Below are 20940 nucleotides of genomic sequence, written 5' to 3' on the forward strand. Positions count from 1 at the left end.
TCTAGTATCCCAGCACTTATGAACCTCTTCATGAGCGAGAGGTCTAGTATCCCAGCACTTATGAACCTCTTCATGAGCGAGAGGTCTAGTATCTCAGCACTTATGAACCTCTTCATGAGCGACAGGTCTAGTATCCCAGCACTTATAAACCTCTTCATGATCGAGAGGTCTAGTATCCCAGCACTTATGAACCTCTTCATGAGCGAGAGGTCTAGTATCCCAGCACTTATGAGCCTCTTCATGAGCGAGAGGTCTAGTATCTCAGCACTTATGAACCTCTTCATGAGCGACAGGTCTAGTATCCCAGCACTTATAAACCTCTTCATGATCGAGAGGTCTAGTATTCCAGCACTTATGAACCTCTTCATGAGCGAGAGGTTTAGTATCTCAGCACTTATAAACCTCTTCATGAGCGAGAGGTCTAGTATCTCAGCACTTATAAACCTCTTCATGAGCGAGAGGTCTAGTATCTCAGCACTTATGAACCTCTTCATGAGCGACAGGTCTAGTATCCCAGCACTTATAAACCTCTTCATGAGCGAGAGGTCTAGTATCTCAGCACTTATAAACCTCTTCATGAGCGAGAGGTCTAGTATCTCAGCACTTATGAACCTCTTCATGAGCGACAGGTCTAGTATCCCAGCACTTATAAACCTCTTCATGAGCGAGAGGTTTAGTATCTCAGCACTTATGAACCTATTCATGAGCGAGAGGTCTAGTATCCCAGCACTTATAAACCTCTTCATGAGCGAGAGGTCTAGTATCTCAGCACTTATAAACCTCTTCATGAGCGAGAGGTTTAGTATCTCAGCACTTATAAACCTCTTCATGAGCGAGAGGTCTAGCTCTGACTAACCTGTCTGTCATTTGCATAGCTTAGGATGTTGTAAAGTGTCTGGACAGGCTTTGATAGCATTGGTTTGGGCTCGTCAGGTACACCATATACATGGTATACTCGGTGGTAGCCGGAAGTTTCGGCTGTGGATGTTTCGGCCTGGAAGTTTCAGCTGCGGACGTTTTGGCTTCATATTTTTTTACCTAGGACATTTCGGCTGATATAAATAATTTTTTTTCAATATGACTATAAAAACACTTTTTCAAGCTAATTTGTTTCATTTGCGTAAGTTCAAATGTATAAAAAATTTTAACAAGTGTGAGATATATAAAATATTAACAAGAATTAATATTAATACAAATATTAATTGTTTGGTTGTCCACCTTGTAAGAATTGTGAAATGGTTTTTTGTTCATGAATTCTATCTTGGCAGAGGTTGAACAGTCAGCGTTGTAGCTCATGGTACACTTTCTCTGTCCTTTTCTGTGGTCGGACACCACGCTCATTCCGCAGAAGGACTCCAGATACGCGAGATGTCTCAGCTTGAATACATTCAAGCAATTTTCATACAGAAGGATGGGTTTGTCCAACAAGTGAGGCAAACTTGTTGTTCCATCCTTTGCAAGCATTGTTGGTTTTCTCAGCACCATCCTGAGTGACCTGGTGCAGATTTCAGTTCACTGGTAGGAAGAGTGGTGAGATCCGACGAAAACGGATGGCAATGTCGTTTGCGTGATCATTTAGTTGTCGAAACCGCACTTTGCTAGTCACATAGGCCTCGTCAACGTGAATGTAGAGTAGTTCATGCATGAGTAATTCATCCTGCATGCCGTCCATCACTTCATCAGGTTGGAGGAGGGCCAATGCATCAAGTCGTCCACAGGGCAGTCCTAAAGTCCTCATCGTTTCAGTAAGTGTTTGTAAGTCCAAGATCCTGGATTTTACGCCAGGTTGATTGTGTAAGATAGTAGGAGCAGTACCGCATTTTCACATGAGGTCCAAACACAGCATGCACTGTGCGCTCCACCGCCAATTTGAAATCGATCATGATTGATGATGGACCACATTCTTTATCCTCAAGAACACGAAGCATTGTCTGATAGCTTGCTTGGGTTTTCCTCCCCAGTAGAATGTAGACAGGACGAAAAAAGACTCCTGACACTCTTCCATTGATCACGTAGAAATGCATTAAAATCTTTGGAGCCATAGCGTAGTTGCCATCCATTGCCCATCTGTCAGACATAGCAAGCATGTTGACATGATTCTCTGTTGTAAACATTAACATAGACAACGGGCCTGATGCTTGTCAGCATCAGGCCCGTTGTCGAAGAGTAGGAAGTTCTCTGGGTTCTCTCCAATGGTTTGAGTCCATTCATCGTTGAATACAAGGTCCAGGAGTGCTTGTGGCTCTGCGGGTTGATTCTTTGCCCTGGTTCTCCTTAAAACACATTTACATGTGTCAGCTGAAGGCAAGCGTACCTCATTAGCTGTAGCATTTGAGGTGAACGTGAAAATTATTATTACTAGAAATTCCAATGTCATACAGCCCACGACCAAAGTGATATTGGAAAAAAGAAAGGGTACTGATGGTTGAGAAATGCAATATTAGCAGTCAAATGGCACTGCAGTACAATAGGATAACTGCAATGGTAGCTGTAATGTACTGGGTGTGGGTGTTATTATATATAACAAACAGCAATAATGAAAGGAAAAGGTTATATGTTTATATCTCTTCCCCAGCAATAGGAGAAATGCAATATTGGCCAATATTAGAAGTAAAATGCACTGATATTATTAGAATAACCAATATTACTAATATAGTTATAGTATAAAACCAATGCACAATTTTGTTTACATTTCCAAACGTCATAGCTAACAATATCAAGAAGAGATATTTATATAGATTTTTAGAAAATCTATTTAAAAAAGTGTTTGGTCGTGACAAACAGCAATAATGAAAGGAAAAGATTATATGTTTATATCTCTCCCACTGCAATAGGAGAAATGCAATATTAGAAGTAAAATGCACTGATATTATTAGAATAACCAATATTATTAATATAGTAATACAGTAATAATAGAAAACCAATGAACAATCTTGTTTACATTTAAAAACGTCATAGCTAACAATATCAAGAAGTATCAAAAAGAATATCCAAACTTAGTAATAGTAATACAGTAATAATAGAAAACCAATGCACAATTTTGTTTACATTTCAAAACGTCATAGCTAACAATATCAAGAAGTATCAAGAATAATATCCAAACTTATAATTAAATATCGTAATCTCATAAGAATCGTTAGAAAAAAATATCATCGTCATTTCCTTTACTTACATTGCGTTGGACATCAGTTAGAATACCAAAGTACTCGAATGTTTCTAAAAAGTCAGATACTTTGAAATCGGCAAAGATGAAACGATTTCAGTACTCCTACGTTAGTGACAGAAACCTTCAGCAATTCGACAATGCCATAGACTGGTGAAATGTGCACGTTATTTTTTCGTAAAATGCGCACGATTTAATCTTTCTATTCTCTGTCGCCCGGCGTTTCAATTTCCAGTCTTAACTTTTATTAAACCAAGCTTTTCAAGCATTTTGTGACAATTTTCGTCCAAATAAATCTGTTTATTTGTGTATAATCGGATCAGATGGGTAAGTTTTTAGAGAATTTCAACAATTTACAAAGACTTGGTAACATATTTAAATAGGCCTATATGTGTTTTGTATCGTTATTATACTTTAACTAATCTACAAAACGATGGTTAAATTTGTTGATGAAATTTTGATACAAGGGTTCGTCTCATTGTTGATGAATAATTTTCGTAAGTTGTGTGCACATGCATTTATCATAAAAACTTCCAAACTTCGCATCCGCTCGTTTGGTTGTGGGATGATGGTATACATTGGTGATCCAGTATTTATAGGAATTAATGATCACTCATTGAGAACTACTTGTTAATTCAAAGTTTGAATATATGATATTATATATATATATATATATATATAGATATATATTCTGTTATTTGCTTATTTAAAAAAAAAGCTTAAGCAAACTGTTAATTGCATTTATCAGGATCATACTTAGTTACTTTAATTTAATGATTAACTCAATGAGTTGTTTGTGGACACGAAAGGCTCAATAAATCTTTAATGACAATTACTTAATGCAAAGGCTTAAAGGTGTGGTTGCGTCAAAAAATTTTATTTAATGAAATTAAGACCAATAAAAGGCTAAAACACCAGCTACAACTTGATGTCATTTTTGTCTTTGTAGACTAACCCTGTCCAGAGATACATCAGATGCGTTTGAACAAGGCCATTTTTTAAAAAGCTCAGATTCCAGATCTCTTTTTTAGCCAATCATCAGGACGAAATTTTTATATAGGACATATTAAATGTTATCTCTCATAAAACAAGTCTGTGATGTCGAAGATTCTCGTTGTTAGGGAGATTACTTTATTACTAGCTAGTTACACGCACCAACTACTAGTAGATTCTAGTGGCTACATGCATCGACATATTTATTTTACATTAATCATCAGACATGCAGACAGGTTATGGTTAGTGCTGACAGGCGTTAGCAGCGCTATGCTGCAGAGGAAGATAAGAGAATGGAGGTAAATTTATCTTCAACTTTGAGTATCCTATACATATATCCTAAACTAACGGTAATAATTTTAGTAGTCTTGAATACATCTACTAATAAGTAAAATTACAACTTTTTGCTATCACGAATCATCGTTGCATAACTTTTTAATCGTTTGACAACTCTTTATCACTTCATTTAGCTATAGCATTTTCTTTGGTATTTTTAGCTAGTAAATTAGATTCATAAATAGAATTTATGTTCAGAGTGTAAAAAGTGAGAAAAATCAATTGATTAATGCTCATCTTCAACTCTTAGAAACAAAGCTTCAAATTGTTGGTTTGCTTATTTATGCTTTTGTTAAACATTTATTCGTTTTGAAAATTACACTCGCAATCTATCTAACTCTCAAATTGAAAGCTTTCAGTAGATACTCGCTATATATATATATAAATTGTTTCCTCACCCCGGTTAACCCGTATGGGTGGTAGTTTCTGCTCTAACTCGGGTCTCCTACCAGAGACCTGGGAGTTTGAGCACTCGCCTCAAGATCTTAGCTGTTCACAGTAGCGCACTTTTCTGCAACTCACCTGAGTTGATTGTGTTGGTATTTGGGCAAGCCACATTTTATGCACCGGTGTTATTGCGCCCAGTCCCCCAATGACTACTGGGATTACAGTTGTTCTTACATCCCAGCATTTTTCAATCTCCTCTCCAAGAGGGAGATATTTCTCTACCTTTTCTTTTTCTTTGCTGTCTATATTGTAGTCGTTGGGTACTACGATATCTATTATAGTAGCTCTCTTGTTCTCCTTGTCCACCACCACTATATCTGGTTGGTTTGCTAGGACATGCTTGTCAGTTCGGATGTAGAAGTCCCAGAGGATCTTAACGCGATCATTTTCATTGACCTTACCAGGAGCTTCCCACCAGTCTTGTGGTTTATTAAGGCTATACTCGTCACATTGACTTCTATACACAACACCTGCGATATGATTATGCCGCTCAGTGTATGCATATTCTGCTAGCTGCTTGCATCCACTGATGATGTGTTGGATGGTCTCAGGTGCATCTTTGCACAGCCTGCATCTAGGATCGTCTCTAGTGTGATAGATTTTCGTTTGGAGTTGCCTTGTTGGGAGCACTTGCTCCTGGGCTGCCATGATTAGCGACTCTGTATATATATATATATATATATATATATATATATATATATATATATATATATATATATATATATATATATATATATATATATATATATATATATATACAGTATATATATAGACAAAGTGGATGCTGCACAGTTCGTTACTAGGCACTCTTAATAAACGTAACGAGCTATTATCATCATGCAGACATTCATCTAAGTTCTTGCTACGTAATTGTATCACTTAACTATTTGGCTTTTGGCTTCTGTACACTGATCCAATTATCAGCTTATCTAACTCTGCATAACAGCGTATTTATTACTGGTGTATGAAATTCATTTTAGACATTTTATCTGAAGAGCGTGATACTTATTGTACCACATGAAACTATTAGTAATAAAATGTTTATATTTTAAACATTTTATATATATATATATATATATGTATATATATATATATATATGTATATATATATATATGTCAGGAAGCAGCTGAGGCTACCAGGATATATATCCTGGTAGCCTCAGCTGCCAGGATGGAATGGCCTCAAGCCATTCCATCCTGGCAGCTGAGGCTACAAAATAAGATCAAGGACTTGCACAAGAAAGTTAGTAGGCTCAGTGAGAGATCTAACCACAGTTTGGAGCGTCCAAAAAGGGAAGCCACAATAGAAGCTCTAGAATCTGCCAAACAGCAGCTAGTAGCACTCTCGGCACGACTGAAGCGGTACACCAAAGAGCAGGATAACAAGAGAATGAACAAACTGTTCATCAATAATCCATCTAGAGTGTATTCCCAGTTCAAAGGTGAACTGCAGAGGCCAATGTCTGAGCCTCCCCAATCTAGAACTTCAAAGTTCTGGAAGGACATCTGGGAGAAAGCGACTACTCATAACACCACTGCCAATTGGCTGAAGAAGCTTAAAGAGAGCCATCAACACACTGTGGCTCAGCAAGGACTCACAATCAGCAAAGAGGACATCAAGTGCAGAGTGCAGCGTATGAAGAACTGGGCAGCACCTGGCCATGACATGATTCAAGCCTTCTGGTTGAAGAAATTGACATCACTTCACACTAGAATGGCTAAGCAGATGGAATGCCTAATAGAACAAGGTGAACATCTAGAATGGCTGACCAAAGGACGAACTGTACTTCTGATAAAAGATCCAAAGCAGGGGCAGATTCCCAAAAACTATCGACCAATGACGTGCTTGCCCACCACTTGGAAACTGCTCTCAAGAATAGTTGCAGACAAACTGGAAGAGCACATGAGTCACTATATGACCAGTGCTCAGAAAGGAATTGGGCGCAACACCCGAGGAGCCAAACATCAGTTACTGGTGGATCGGACGGTCTGTCAAAACAGCAGGAAAAGGCAAACCAATCTTGCCATGGCTTGGATTGACTACAAAAAGGCCTATGACTCAATTCCCCATAGTTGGATACTTGAGTGCCTCAGTATGTACAATGTTCCCCCTGCTCTTGTGGCATTCATCAAGATGTCAATGACCAAATGGAAGACGGAACTGGAAGCTAATGGCAAAAAAGCTGGCGAGTGTCAAAATTAAGCGAGGCATCTATCAAGATGACTCCTTATCACCGCTGCTCTTCTGCATATGCCTAAACCCTCTAAGCAATATGCTGGAGGAGACTTAATATGGGTACCAGTTTAAGAGTGGCACCAAGATAAACCACCTCTTCTACATGGATGACATCAAGCTGTACGCTAACAAAGAAAGGGACATTGATTCGCTAATACACCTCACTCAGGTATACAGCAAGGACATCGGAATGACCTTCGGTATTGAGAAATGTGGAAGGCTAATTCTTAAGAAAGGCCATTCTATGCTCACAGATGGCCTAAGAATGCCAAATGGTACCATCAAAGATGTAGAAGAAGGGTACAAGTACTTGGGGATTATGCAAAGCAACATCAACCACGAAGCCGAGGTATGTCACAAAGCCATTACCGAATACAAGAAACGCCTTCGGCAGGTCTTACGGAGCCAGCTCAATGCCAAGAACCAAGTCATGGCAATAAATACCTACGCACTGCCAGTAATAAGATATCCAGCAGGCATAATAAAGTGGACTGAGGAAGCCATCAAAGAAACAGATATAGCAACTCGTAAACTGCTGACCATGCATGGAGCACTCTACCCAAAATCTGATACTACTAGATTGTATCTTGATAGGAAAGATGGCGGTAGGGGACTCAAAAGTGTAGAGCAGACAGTGAAAGAAGAGGAGGAAAGCATCAAAGCATATGCAGCCTCCATGGCCATTTCAGATAAGTTGCTAGCTAAATTTCAATCGGCTGCTTTTACAACGGACCTATGCCCTGATGATGAGGAAATTGACTGGCACACGAAACCTCTTCATGGTGCTTGCCACCAACAAATATCTAAGGTTGGCAATTTTCACCAGACATAAATGTGGCTGAACAAAGGAAATCTAACGGCCAATACAGAGTCGCTAATCATGGCAGCCCAGGAGCAAGCGCTCCCAACAAGGCAACTCTAAACGAAAATATATCACACTAGAGACGATCCTAGATGCAGACTGTGCAAAGATGCACCTGAGACCATCCAACACATCATCAGTGGATGCAAGCAGCTAGCAGGAAACGCATACACTGAGCGGCATAATCATGTCGCAGGTGTTGTGTATAGAAGTCTATGCGATGAGTATGGCCTTAATAAACCACAAGACTGGTGGGAAGCTCCTGGTAAGGTCAATGAAAATGACCGCGCTAAGATTCTCTGGGACTTCTACATCCGAACTGACAAGCATGTCCTAGCAAACCAACCAGATATAGTGGTGGTAGACAAGGAAAACAAGAGGGCTACTATAATAGATATAGCAGTACCCAATGACTACAATATAGCCAGCAAAGAAAAAGAAAAGGTAGAGAAATATCTCCCTCTTGGAGAGGAGATTGAAAAATGCTGGGATGTAAGAACAACTGTAATCCCAGTAGTCATTGGGGCACTGGGCGCAATAACACTGGCACATAAAATGTGGCTTGCCCAAATACCAACAACAATCAACTCAGGTGAGTTGCAGAAAAGTGCGCTATTGGGAACAGCTAAGATCTTGAGGCGAGTGCTCAAACTCCCAGGCCTCTGGTAGGAGACCCGAGTTAGAGCAGAATTTACCACCCATGCGGGGTATCCGGGGTGAGGAAACAATTTTTTATATATATATATAAATTGCACAATTTATACTGCTCCATCCTATGTTGAGCACTCTGATTTTAGTTTCAAGTAGGATACATTTCAAGTAGGATACATATATATATACAATATATATATATATATATATATATATATATATATATATATATATATATATATAAACTTGTGCTTGTGGGAAAAGTTTTACATCATTCGAATGCCTGAGTTGGCTTTTATGTTCCACCCTACTAAGTAAAAACAGCGGAGTCCACAAACCGCCAACCAGGTGCAAGAATGGTTTTCTCATACCTTTGCCAGAATCGGTGGGTTAATTAATTTCAACGAACTTGACGTTGTTTTGCGTTCACTATTTCGGTCAACTCATAAAACCATTTGTTTTGTACTTGAATTAACTAATCCAATGGGACCAGTAAAATTTTCTACAAATTGTTACTAATAATGACTAGATAACGTAGACTATACATGACTTTTTGGGATGCAGTTGGTTTCGCCATATATTCGAACATATGGTATTAAATTGAAAGATGGTGGCGTGCCTATTTTATTTAGTAGCTAGTTTCCGGTGTGCGTGTAGCAACTGAGAACTTAGCTGATACAAAGGCCTTGATGAAATAAGCTAACTCAACGACCTAATTACCGTAGACCGGTAGAATTGGTAGTCAGTACTCAAATGTTTACACAGCATTTAGACTTTAGAGGAAGTTAATATGACAAGTTTTCAAATTCCTTTATTTGAGACGTTTGAAACATTCATAATAATGTATCTGTAGCTGAGTTTAAAATTTTATTCTAGCCAATATGAGCAAATACAAAATAAAAATATATGCCAATAGAGCCGCATAGGACTAGGCTTTTATTGCATTAGCCGATGTAAATACGAGGGATAGAGACAGGTTGTATCACGCGTTACATCATTTTGGGCAAGTCTTTGGCCTGAGCATTTTTACCGTGATCAAATTTTTTCGATTTTAATCTTAAAATATCTTGACAATGAGATCACCTAACACATCAAACAACATATCAACTGATAGACAAAAAAAAAATACTTTCTTTTACCATCAACTCAAATTTCTTTAATTCAAATCTTTAAGCAATTGTAAACTGTTAATTGCATTTATCAAGATCACACTATTTACTTCATGCTCTATCTTGGTAATTTCTCCACACAACATAAAATGCACTTTGCATAGACTATTTAATAATTGAGTTTATAATTTTGTCTTTCTGGAAATAAATGAGGATAGAATATATTAGATACATGCAATAAAATTAATTAATTTTCCTCTACGGCACCTGTGGTGGCTAGCGCTCTGAACGAGAGTTTTTGCGATATGGGCTTGCCCAAACAGATCCGCATGAACCGAGGAGCAAAGTCGCACACCACCCACAGGCTAATGGAGTGGGGAGCATAATAACCGGCAGCTGGCTAACTCACTTCCAGCACTGCCGCTGACCGGAGACCAAGAAGAATGGGATAGGTTGCTCCTAATTGATGAGGGCATACAGAGGCACACCACACTTGGCATTGAGAGAGAGACAGCCAATTTGCAGATGCTTGACTGAGAGTTGCGCTTACTTGACCAACTAGAATATTATCTCTCACCCATGGAGGCTCAACCAACACATGATTATGTGGTAGAGATCCTGAAGCGATTAGAGGAATTCTATGCGACTCTCAGAAAAAAATAGTTAGCCATCATACAGGATGACAAGGAAGAGCCATCCATCTACGCTATTGAAGATTGGATATGGCTAGTAAATAAGTGATAGAAGAGAGGAGACGACCCCAAGCTACAAGCAAAATTCATCAGGCCATATCAGGTAATTAAAGCCTAACCTAATTACATGTGCTGGATAAAACGCCAGGGAACATTCTCTATTCAAAATAAGAGTCGGCTAAAATCCCACCATGCCCACCCAGAGAAGTTGGGCGAGCGCCAGTCACCATCGAACCTTGCAAAGACCCAACATAAAAGGGGCCAGAAGAAAGGAGATGGAAATCGAGTGCAGACAGAGCTAGAGTTAGTCGACCCAAAACCAGAGGCCGTAAAGAATCTGTAGCTCAGCCAAGATCTGGAACCTCGGTTGGAAGGGCTTCGAAAAAAACTAGGACACAAACAGCTTAGCGTTTCGAAACAGTCACCTCGATCTCAGAGTACAGAGAGACTAGCACCGCAGATTGCTCGGTGAGGAATGAACATGGTTATTCATGATAACAGCCAATCCCGATGGACCTTCGCGGAGGAATACAGAGTCTGAGGAAAGGCTCCAAACCCAAAGGATAATTAGGACAGAACCATTTGCACTCAAGCACCACAACAAGCAAGTACTGTCCACTCAAGCACCACAACAAGCAAGTACTGTCCAATCAAGCACTACAACAAGCAAGTACTGTCCACTCAAGCACCACAACAAGCAAGTACTGTCCACTCAAGCACCACAACAAGCAAGTACTGTCCACTCAAGCACCACAACAAGCAAGTACTGTCCACTCAAGCACCACAACAAGCAAGTACTGTCCACTCAAGCACCACAACAAGCAAGTACTGTCCACTCAAGCACCACAACAAGCAAGTACTGTCCACTCAAGCACCACAACAAGCAAGTACTGTCCAATCAAGCACCACAACAAGCAAGTACTGTCCAATCAAGCACCACAACAAGCAAGTACTGTCCAAAAGACTTATTGCTATTCATCAGCCTCACAGTTTACAACTTTTATATGAACCCGGCACTATGGCTCCACAAAGTATGAATATCAATTTCCTTGAAAAGGTGTTGAGCAAGCGTACTAATAATGGATAAATCTGGATGGCTTAATATTAATCTTACATTATATAGCAGTTCTCAATGCAATGCAATGCTATTCTCAACTGCTGCTTGTTATCTAATTTTCTGCTACTCGCGTAATAAGTAATTTCTTCTAGGGAACTTCAGAAATGAAATGTTCTCACATTATTAGTTTGCAAAACTAAGTATTCTCACTCAAGGTCTAAGCTTAAAAAATTCTAATTGAAGTTTTACAATGACAAGTGCTTTCATTTTAAATTTTTCTTTCAAGGTCAAACCAAACAGTAATTATTGCTACATAAAAAAAAGTAAATGCTGATGCTTTATGTTTTACCACTGGACAAAACTTTAGGCCAATTTTATTGTTATTCAACTACAACAGCTATTCAACTACAACAGCTATTCATCTACAACAGCTATTCATCTACAACAGCTATTCATCTACAACAGCTATTCAACTACAACGGCTATTCAACTACAACGGCTATTCATCTACAACAGCTATTCATCTACAACGGTTATTCAACTACAACAGCTATTTATCTACAACAGCTATTCATCTACAACAGTTATTCAACTACAACAACTATTCGTCTACAACAGCTATTCATCTACAACAGTTATTCATCTACAACAGCTATTCATCTACAACAGCTATTCATCTACAACAGCTATTCAACTACAACAGCTATTCATTTACAACAGCTATTCATCTACAACAGTTATTCATCTACAACAGCTATTCATCTACAACAGCTATGTATCTACAACAGCTATTCAACTACAACAGCTATTCAACTACAACAGCTATTCAACTACAACAGCTATTCATCTACAACAGCTATTCAACTACAACAGCTATTCATCTACAACAGCTATTCAACTACAACAGCTATTCATCTACAACAGCTATTCATCTACAACAGTTATTCATCTACAACAGCTATTCATCTACAACAGCTATTCATCTACAACAGCTATTCATCTACAACAGCTATTCAACTGCAACAGCTATTCATCTACAACAGCTATTCAACTACAACAGCTATTCAACTGCAACAGCTATTCATCTACAACAGCTATTCATCTACAACAGCTATTCAACTACAACAGCTATTCAACTGCAACAGTTATTCATCTACAACAGCTATTCATCTACAACAGCTATTCAACTACAACAGCTATTCATCTACAACAGCTATTCAACTACAACAGTTATTCAACTGCAACAGTTATTCATCTACAACAGCTATTCATCTACAACAGCTATTCAACTACAACAGCTATTCATCTACAACAGCTATTCAACTACAACAGCTATTCAACTGCAACAGTTATTCATCTACAACAGCTATTCATCTACAACAGCTATTCAACTACAACAGCTATTCATCTACAACAGCTATTCAACTACAACAGCTATTCATCCACAACAGCTATTCAACTGCAACAGCTATTCAACTACAACAGCTATTCAACTGCAACAGCTATTCATCTACAACAGCTATTCATCTACAAAAGCTATTCAACTACAACAGCTATTCATCTACAACAGCTATTCATCTACAACAGCTATTCATCTACAACAGCTATTCAACTGCAACAGCTATTCAACTGCAACAGCTATTCAACTACAACAGCTATTCAACTACAACAGCTATTCAACTGCAACAGCTATTCAACTATAACAGCTATTCATCTACAACAGTTATTCATCTACAACAGCTATTCATCTACAACAGCTATTCATCTACAACAGCTATTCAACTACAACAGCTATTCAACTGCAACAGTTATTCATCTACAACAGCTATTCATCTACAACAGTTATTCATCTACAACAGCTATTCAACTGCAACAGCTATTCAACTACAACAGCTATTCAACTACAACAGCTATTCATCTACAACAGCTATTCATCTACAACAGCTATTCAACTACAACAGCTATTCATCTACAACAGTTATTCATCTACAACAGCTATTCATCTACAACAGCTAATCATCTACAACAGCTATTCAACTACAACAGCTATTCATCTATAACAGCTATTCAACTACAACAGCTATTCATCTACAACAGCTATTCATCTACAACAGCTATTCATCTACAACAGCTATTCAACTACAACAGCTATTCATCTACAACAGTTATTCATCTACAACAGCTATTCATCTACAACAGCTATTCATCTACAACAGCTACTCATCTACAACAGCTATTCATCTACAACAGCTATTCATCTACAACAGCTATTCAACTACAACAGCTATTCAACTACAACAGCTATTCATCTACAACAGTTATTCATCTACAACAGCTATTCATCTACAACAGCTATTCATCTACAACAGCTATTCATCTACAACAGCTATTCATCTACAACAGCTATTCAACTACAACAGCTATTCAACTACAACAGCTATTCAACTACAACAGCTATTCATCTACAACAGCTATTCATCTACAACAGCTATTCAACTACAACAGCTATTCATCTACAACAGTTATTCATCTACAACAGCTATTCAACTACAACAGCTATTCATCTACAACAGCTATTCATCTACAACAGTTATTCATCTACAACAGTTATTCATCTACAACAGCTATTCAACTGCAACAGTTATTCATCTACAACAGCTATTCGACTGCAACAGCTATTCATCTACAACAGCTATTCAACTACAACAGCTATTCATCTACAACAGCTATTCAACTGCAACAGCTATTCATCTACAACAGCTATTCAACTACAACAGCTATTCAACTGCAACAGCTATTCATCTACAACAGTTATTCATCTACAACAGTTATTCAACTACAACAGCTATTCAACTACAACAGCTATTCATCTATAACAGCTAGTCAACTACAACAGCTATTCATCTACAACAGCTATTCATCTACAACAGTTATTCATCTACAACAGCTATTCAACTACAACAGCTATTCATCTACAACAGTTATTCATCTACAACAGCTATTCATCTACAACAGCTATTCATCTACAACAGCTATTCAACTACAACAGCTGTTCAACTACAACAGCTATTCAACTACAACAGCTATTCATCTACAACAGCTATTCATCTACAACAGCTATTCAACTACAACAGCTATTCATCTACAACAGTTATTCATCTACAACAGCTATTCATCTACAACAGCTAATCATCTACAACAGCTATTCAACTACAACAGCTATTCATCTATAACAGCTATTCAACTACAACAGCTATTCATCTACAACAGCTATTCATCTACAACAGCTATTCATCTACAACAGCTATTCAACTACAACAGCTATTCATCTATAACAGCTATTCAACTACAACAGCTATTCATCTACAACAGCTATTCATCTACAACAGTTATTCATCTACAACAGCTATTCAACTACAACAGCTATTCATCTACAACAGTTATTCATCTACAACAGCTATTCAGCTACAACAGCTATTCATCTACAACAGCTATTCATCTACAACAGTTATTCATCTACAACAGTTATTCATCTACAACAGCTATTCAACTGCAACAGTTATTCATCTACAACAGCTATTCAACTGCAACAGCTATTCATCTACAAAAGCTATTCAACTACAACAGCTATTCATCTACAACAGCTATTCTACTGCAACAGCTATTCATCTACAACAGCTATTCAACTACAACAGCTATTCAACTGCAACAGCTATTCATCTACAACAGTTATTCATCTACAACAGCTATTCAACTACAACAGCTATTCAACTGCAACAGCTATTCAACTACAACAGCTATTCAACTACAACAGTTATTCATCTACAACAGCTATTCATCTACAACAGCTATTCATCTACAACAGCTATTCATCTACAACAGCTATTCATCTACAACAGCTATTCAACTACAACAGCTATTCATCTACAACAGTTATTCATCTACAACAGCTATTCATCTACAACAGCTATTCATCTACAACAGCTATTCAACTACAACAGCTATTCATCTATAACAGCTATTCAACTACAACAGCTATTCATCTATAACAGCTATTCAACTACAACAGTTATTCATCTACAACAGCTATTCAACTACAACAGCTATTCATCTACAACAGTTATTCATCTACAACAGCTATTCATCTACAACAGCTATTCATCTACAACAGCTATTCAACTACAACAGCTATTCATCTATAACAGCTATTCAACTACAACAGCTATTCATCTACAACAGCTATTCATCTACAACAGTTATTCATCTACAACAGCTATTCAACTACAACAGCTATTCAACTACAACAGCTATTCAACTACAACAGCTATTCATCTACAACAGTTATTCATCTACAACAGCTATTCAACTACAACAGCTATTCATCTACAACAGCTATTCATCTACAACAGCTATTCAACTACAACAGCTATTCATCTACAACAGTTATTCATCTACAACAGCTATTCAACTACAACAGCTATTCAACTACAACAGCTATTCAACTACAACAGCTATTCATCTACAACAGTTATTCATCTACAATAGCTATTCAACTACAACAGCTATTCAACTACAACAGCTATTCAACTACAACAGCTATTCATCTACAACAGTTATTCATCTACAACAGCTATTCAACTACAACAGCTATTCATCTACAACAGCTATTCATCTACAACAGTTAATCATCTACAACAGTTATTCATCTACAACAGCTATTCAACTGCAACAGTTATTCATCTACAACAGCTATTCAACTGCAACAGCTATTCATCTACAACAGCTATTCAACTACAACAGTTATTCATCTACAACAGTTATTCATCTACAACAGTTATTCATCTACAACAGCTATTCAACTACAACAGCTATTCATCTACAACGGTTATTCAACTACAACAGCTATTCATCTACAACAGCTATTCATCTACAACAGTTATTCATCTACAACAGTTATTCATCTACAACAGCTATTCAACTGCAACAGTTATTCATCTACAACAGCTATTCAACTACAACAGCTATTCAACTACAACAGCTATTCTACTACAACAGCTATTCATCTACAACAGTTATTCATCTACAACAGCTATTCAACTACAACAGCTATTCATCTATAACAGCTATTCAACTACAACAGCTATTCAACTGCAACAGCTATTCATCTACAACAGCTATTCAACTACAACAGCTATTCATCTACAACAGTTATTCATCTACTACAGCTATTCAACTACAACAGCTATTCATCTACAACAGCTATTCATCTACAACGGTTATTCAACTACAACAGCTATTCACCTACAACAGCTATTCATCTACAACAGTTATTCATCTACAACAGTTATTCATCTACAACAGCTATTCAACTGCAACAGTTATTCATCTACAACAGCTATTCAACTACAACAGCTATTCAACTACAACAGCTATTCAACTACAACAGCTATTCATCTACAACAGTTATTCATCTACAACAGCTATTCAACTACAACAGCTATTCATCTATAACAGCTATTCAACTACAACAGCTATTCAACTGCAACAGCTATTCATCTACAACAGCTATTCAACTACAACAGCTATTCATCTACAACAGTTACTCATCTACAACAGCTATTCAACTACAACAGCTATTCAACTACAACAGCTATTCAACTACAACAGCTATTCATCTACAACAGTTATTCATCTACAACAGCTATTCAACTACAACAGCTATTCAACTACAACAGCTATTCAACTACAACAGCTATTCATCTACAACAGTTATTCATCTACAACAGCTATTCAACTACAACAGCTATTCATCTACAACAGCTATTCATCTACAACAGTTATTCATCTACAACAGTTATTCATCTACAACAGCTATTCAACTGCAACAGTTATTCATCTACAACAGCTATTCAACTACAACAGCTATTCAACTACAACAGCTATTCAACTACAACAGCAATTCATCTACAACAGTTATTCATCTACAACAGCTATTCAACTACAACAGCTATTCATCTACAACAGCTATTCAACTACAACAGCTATTCAACTACAACAGCTATTCATCTACAACAGCTATTCATCTACAACAGTTATTCATCTACAACAGTTATTCATCTACAACAGCTATTCAACTGCAACAGTTATTCATCTACAACAGCTATTCAACTGCAACAGCTATTCATCTACAACAGCTATTCAACTACAACAGCTATTCATCTACAACAGCTATTCATCTACAACAGCTATTCATCTACAACAGCTATTCATCTACAACAGCTATTCATCTACAACAGCTATTCATCTACAACAGCTATTCAACTACAACAGCTATTCATCTACAACAGTTATTCATCTACAACAGCTATTCATCTACAACAGCTATTCATCTACAACAGCTATTCAACTACAACAGCTATTCATCTATAACAGCTATTCAACTACAACAGCTATTCATCTATAACAGCTATTCAACTACAACAGTTATTCATCTACAACAGCTATTCAACTACAACAGCTATTCATCTACAACAGTTATTCATCTACAACAGCTATTCATCTACAACAGCTATTCATCTACAACAGCTATTCAACTACAACAGCTATTCATCTATAACAGCTATTCAACTACAACAGCTATTCATCTACAACAGCTATTCATCTACAACAGCTATTCAACTACAACAGTTATTCATCTACAACAGCTATTCAACTGCAACAGCTATTCATCTACAACAGCTATTCAACTACAACAGTTATTCATCTACAACAGTTATTCATCTACAACAGTTATTCATCTACAACAGCTATTCAACTACAACAGCTATTCATCTACAACGGTTATTCAACTACAACAGCTATTCATCTACAACAGCTATTCATCTACAACAGTTATTCATCTACAACAGCTATTCATCTGCAACAGCTATTCAACTGCAACAGTTATTCATCTACAACAGCTATTCAACTACAACAGCTATTCAACTGCAACAGCTAATCATCTACAACAGCTATTCATCTACAACAGCTATTCATCTACAACAGTTATTCATCTACAACAGTTATTCATCTACAACAGCTATTCAACTACAACAGCTATTCAACTACAACAGCTATTCATCTACAACAGCTATTCATCTACAACAGCTATTCATCTACAACAGCTATTCATCTACAACAGCTATTCATCTACAACAGTTATTCATCTACAACAGCTATTCAACTACAACAGCTATTCATCTACAACAGTTATTCATCTACAACAGCTATTCAACTACAACAGCTATTCATCTACAACAGCTATTCAACTACAACAGCTATTCATCTACAACAGCTATTCATCTACAACAGTTATTCATCTACAACAGTTATTCATCTACAACAGCTATTCAACTGCAACAGTTATTCATCTACAACAGCTATTCAACTGCAACAGCTATTCATCTACAACAGCTATTCAACTACAACAGCTATTCATCTACAACAGCTATTCGTCTACAACAGCTATTCATCTACAACAGCTATTCAACTACAACAGCTATTCATCTCCAACAGTTATTCATCTACAACAGCTATTCAACTGCAACAGCTATTCATCTACAACAGCTATTCAACTACAACAGCTATTCATCTACAACAGCTATTCATCTACAACAGCTATTCAACTACAACAGCTATTCATCTACAACAGCTATTCAACTACAACAGCTATTCATCTACAACAGCTATTCAACTACAACAGCTATTCATCTACAACAGCTATTCATCTACAACAGTTATTCATCTACAACAGCTATTCATCTACAACAGTTATTCATCTACAACAGCTATTCAACTGCAACAGTTATTCATCTACAACAGCTATTCATCTACAACAGCTATTCAACTGCAACAGTTATTCATCTACAACAGCTATTCGACTGCAACAGCTATTCATCTACAACAGCTATTCAACTGCAACAGTTATTCATCTACAACAGCTATTCATCTACAACAGCTATTCAACTACAATAGCTATTCAACTGCAACAGTTATTCATCTACAACAGCTATTCATCTACAACAGCTATTCAACTACAACAGCTATTCATCTACAACAGCTATTCAACTACCACAGCTATTCAACTGCAACAGTTATTCATCTACAACAGCTATTCATCTACAACAGCTATTCAACTACAACAGCTATTCATCTACAACAGCTATTCAACTACAACAGCTATTCATCTACAACAGCTATTCAACTGCAACAGTTATTCATCTACAACAGCTATTCATCTACAACAGCTATTCAACTACAACAGCTATTCAACTGCAAAAGTTATTCATCTACAACAGCTATTCATCTACAACAGCTATTCAACTACAACAGCTATTCATCTACAACAGCTATTCAACTACAACAGCTATTCAACTGCAACAGTTATTCATCTACAACAGCTATTCATCTACAACAGCTATTCAACTACAACAGCTATTCATCTACAACAGCTATTCAACTACAACAGCTATTCATCTACAACAGCTATTCAACTGCAACAGTTATTCATCTACAACAGCTATTCATCTACAACAGCTATTCATCTACAACAGCTATTCATCTACAACAGCTATTCAACTACAACAGCTATTCAACTACAACAGCTATTCAACTACAACAGCTATTCATCTACAACAGCTATTCAACTGCAACAGCTATTCATCTACAACAGCTATTCAACTGCAACAGTTATTCATCTACAACAGCTATTCATCTACAACAGCTATTCAACTACAACAGCTATTCAACTGCAACAGTTATTCATCTACAACAGCTATTCATCTACAACAGCTATTCAACTACAACAGCTATTCAACTGCAACAGCTATTCAACTACAACAGCTATTCATCTACAACAGCTATTGATCTACAACAGCTATTCATCTACAACAGTTATTCAACTGCAACAGCTATTTATCTACAACAGCTATTCATCTACAACAGTTATTCATCTACAACAGCTATTCATCTACAACAGCTATTCATCTACAACAGCTATTCATCTACAACAGCTATTCATCTACAACAGCTATTCAACTACAACAGTTATTCATCTACAACAGCTATTCAACTGCAACAGTTATTCATCTACAACAGCTATTCAACTACAACAGCTATTCATCTACAACAGCTATTCAACTACAACAGCTATTCAACTACAACAGCTATTCATCTACAACAGCTATTCAACTACAACAGCTATTCAACTGCAACAGTTATTCATCTACAACAGCTATTCGTCTACAACAGCTATTCAACTACAACAGCTATTCATCTACAACAGCTATTCATCTACAACAGTTATTCATCTACAACAGCTATTCATCTACAACAGCTATTCATCTACAACAGCTAT

Source organism: Watersipora subatra, chromosome 3, assembly GCF_963576615.1.
Source record: "Watersipora subatra chromosome 3, tzWatSuba1.1, whole genome shotgun sequence".
Taxonomy (NCBI): domain Eukaryota; kingdom Metazoa; phylum Bryozoa; class Gymnolaemata; order Cheilostomatida; family Watersiporidae; genus Watersipora; species Watersipora subatra.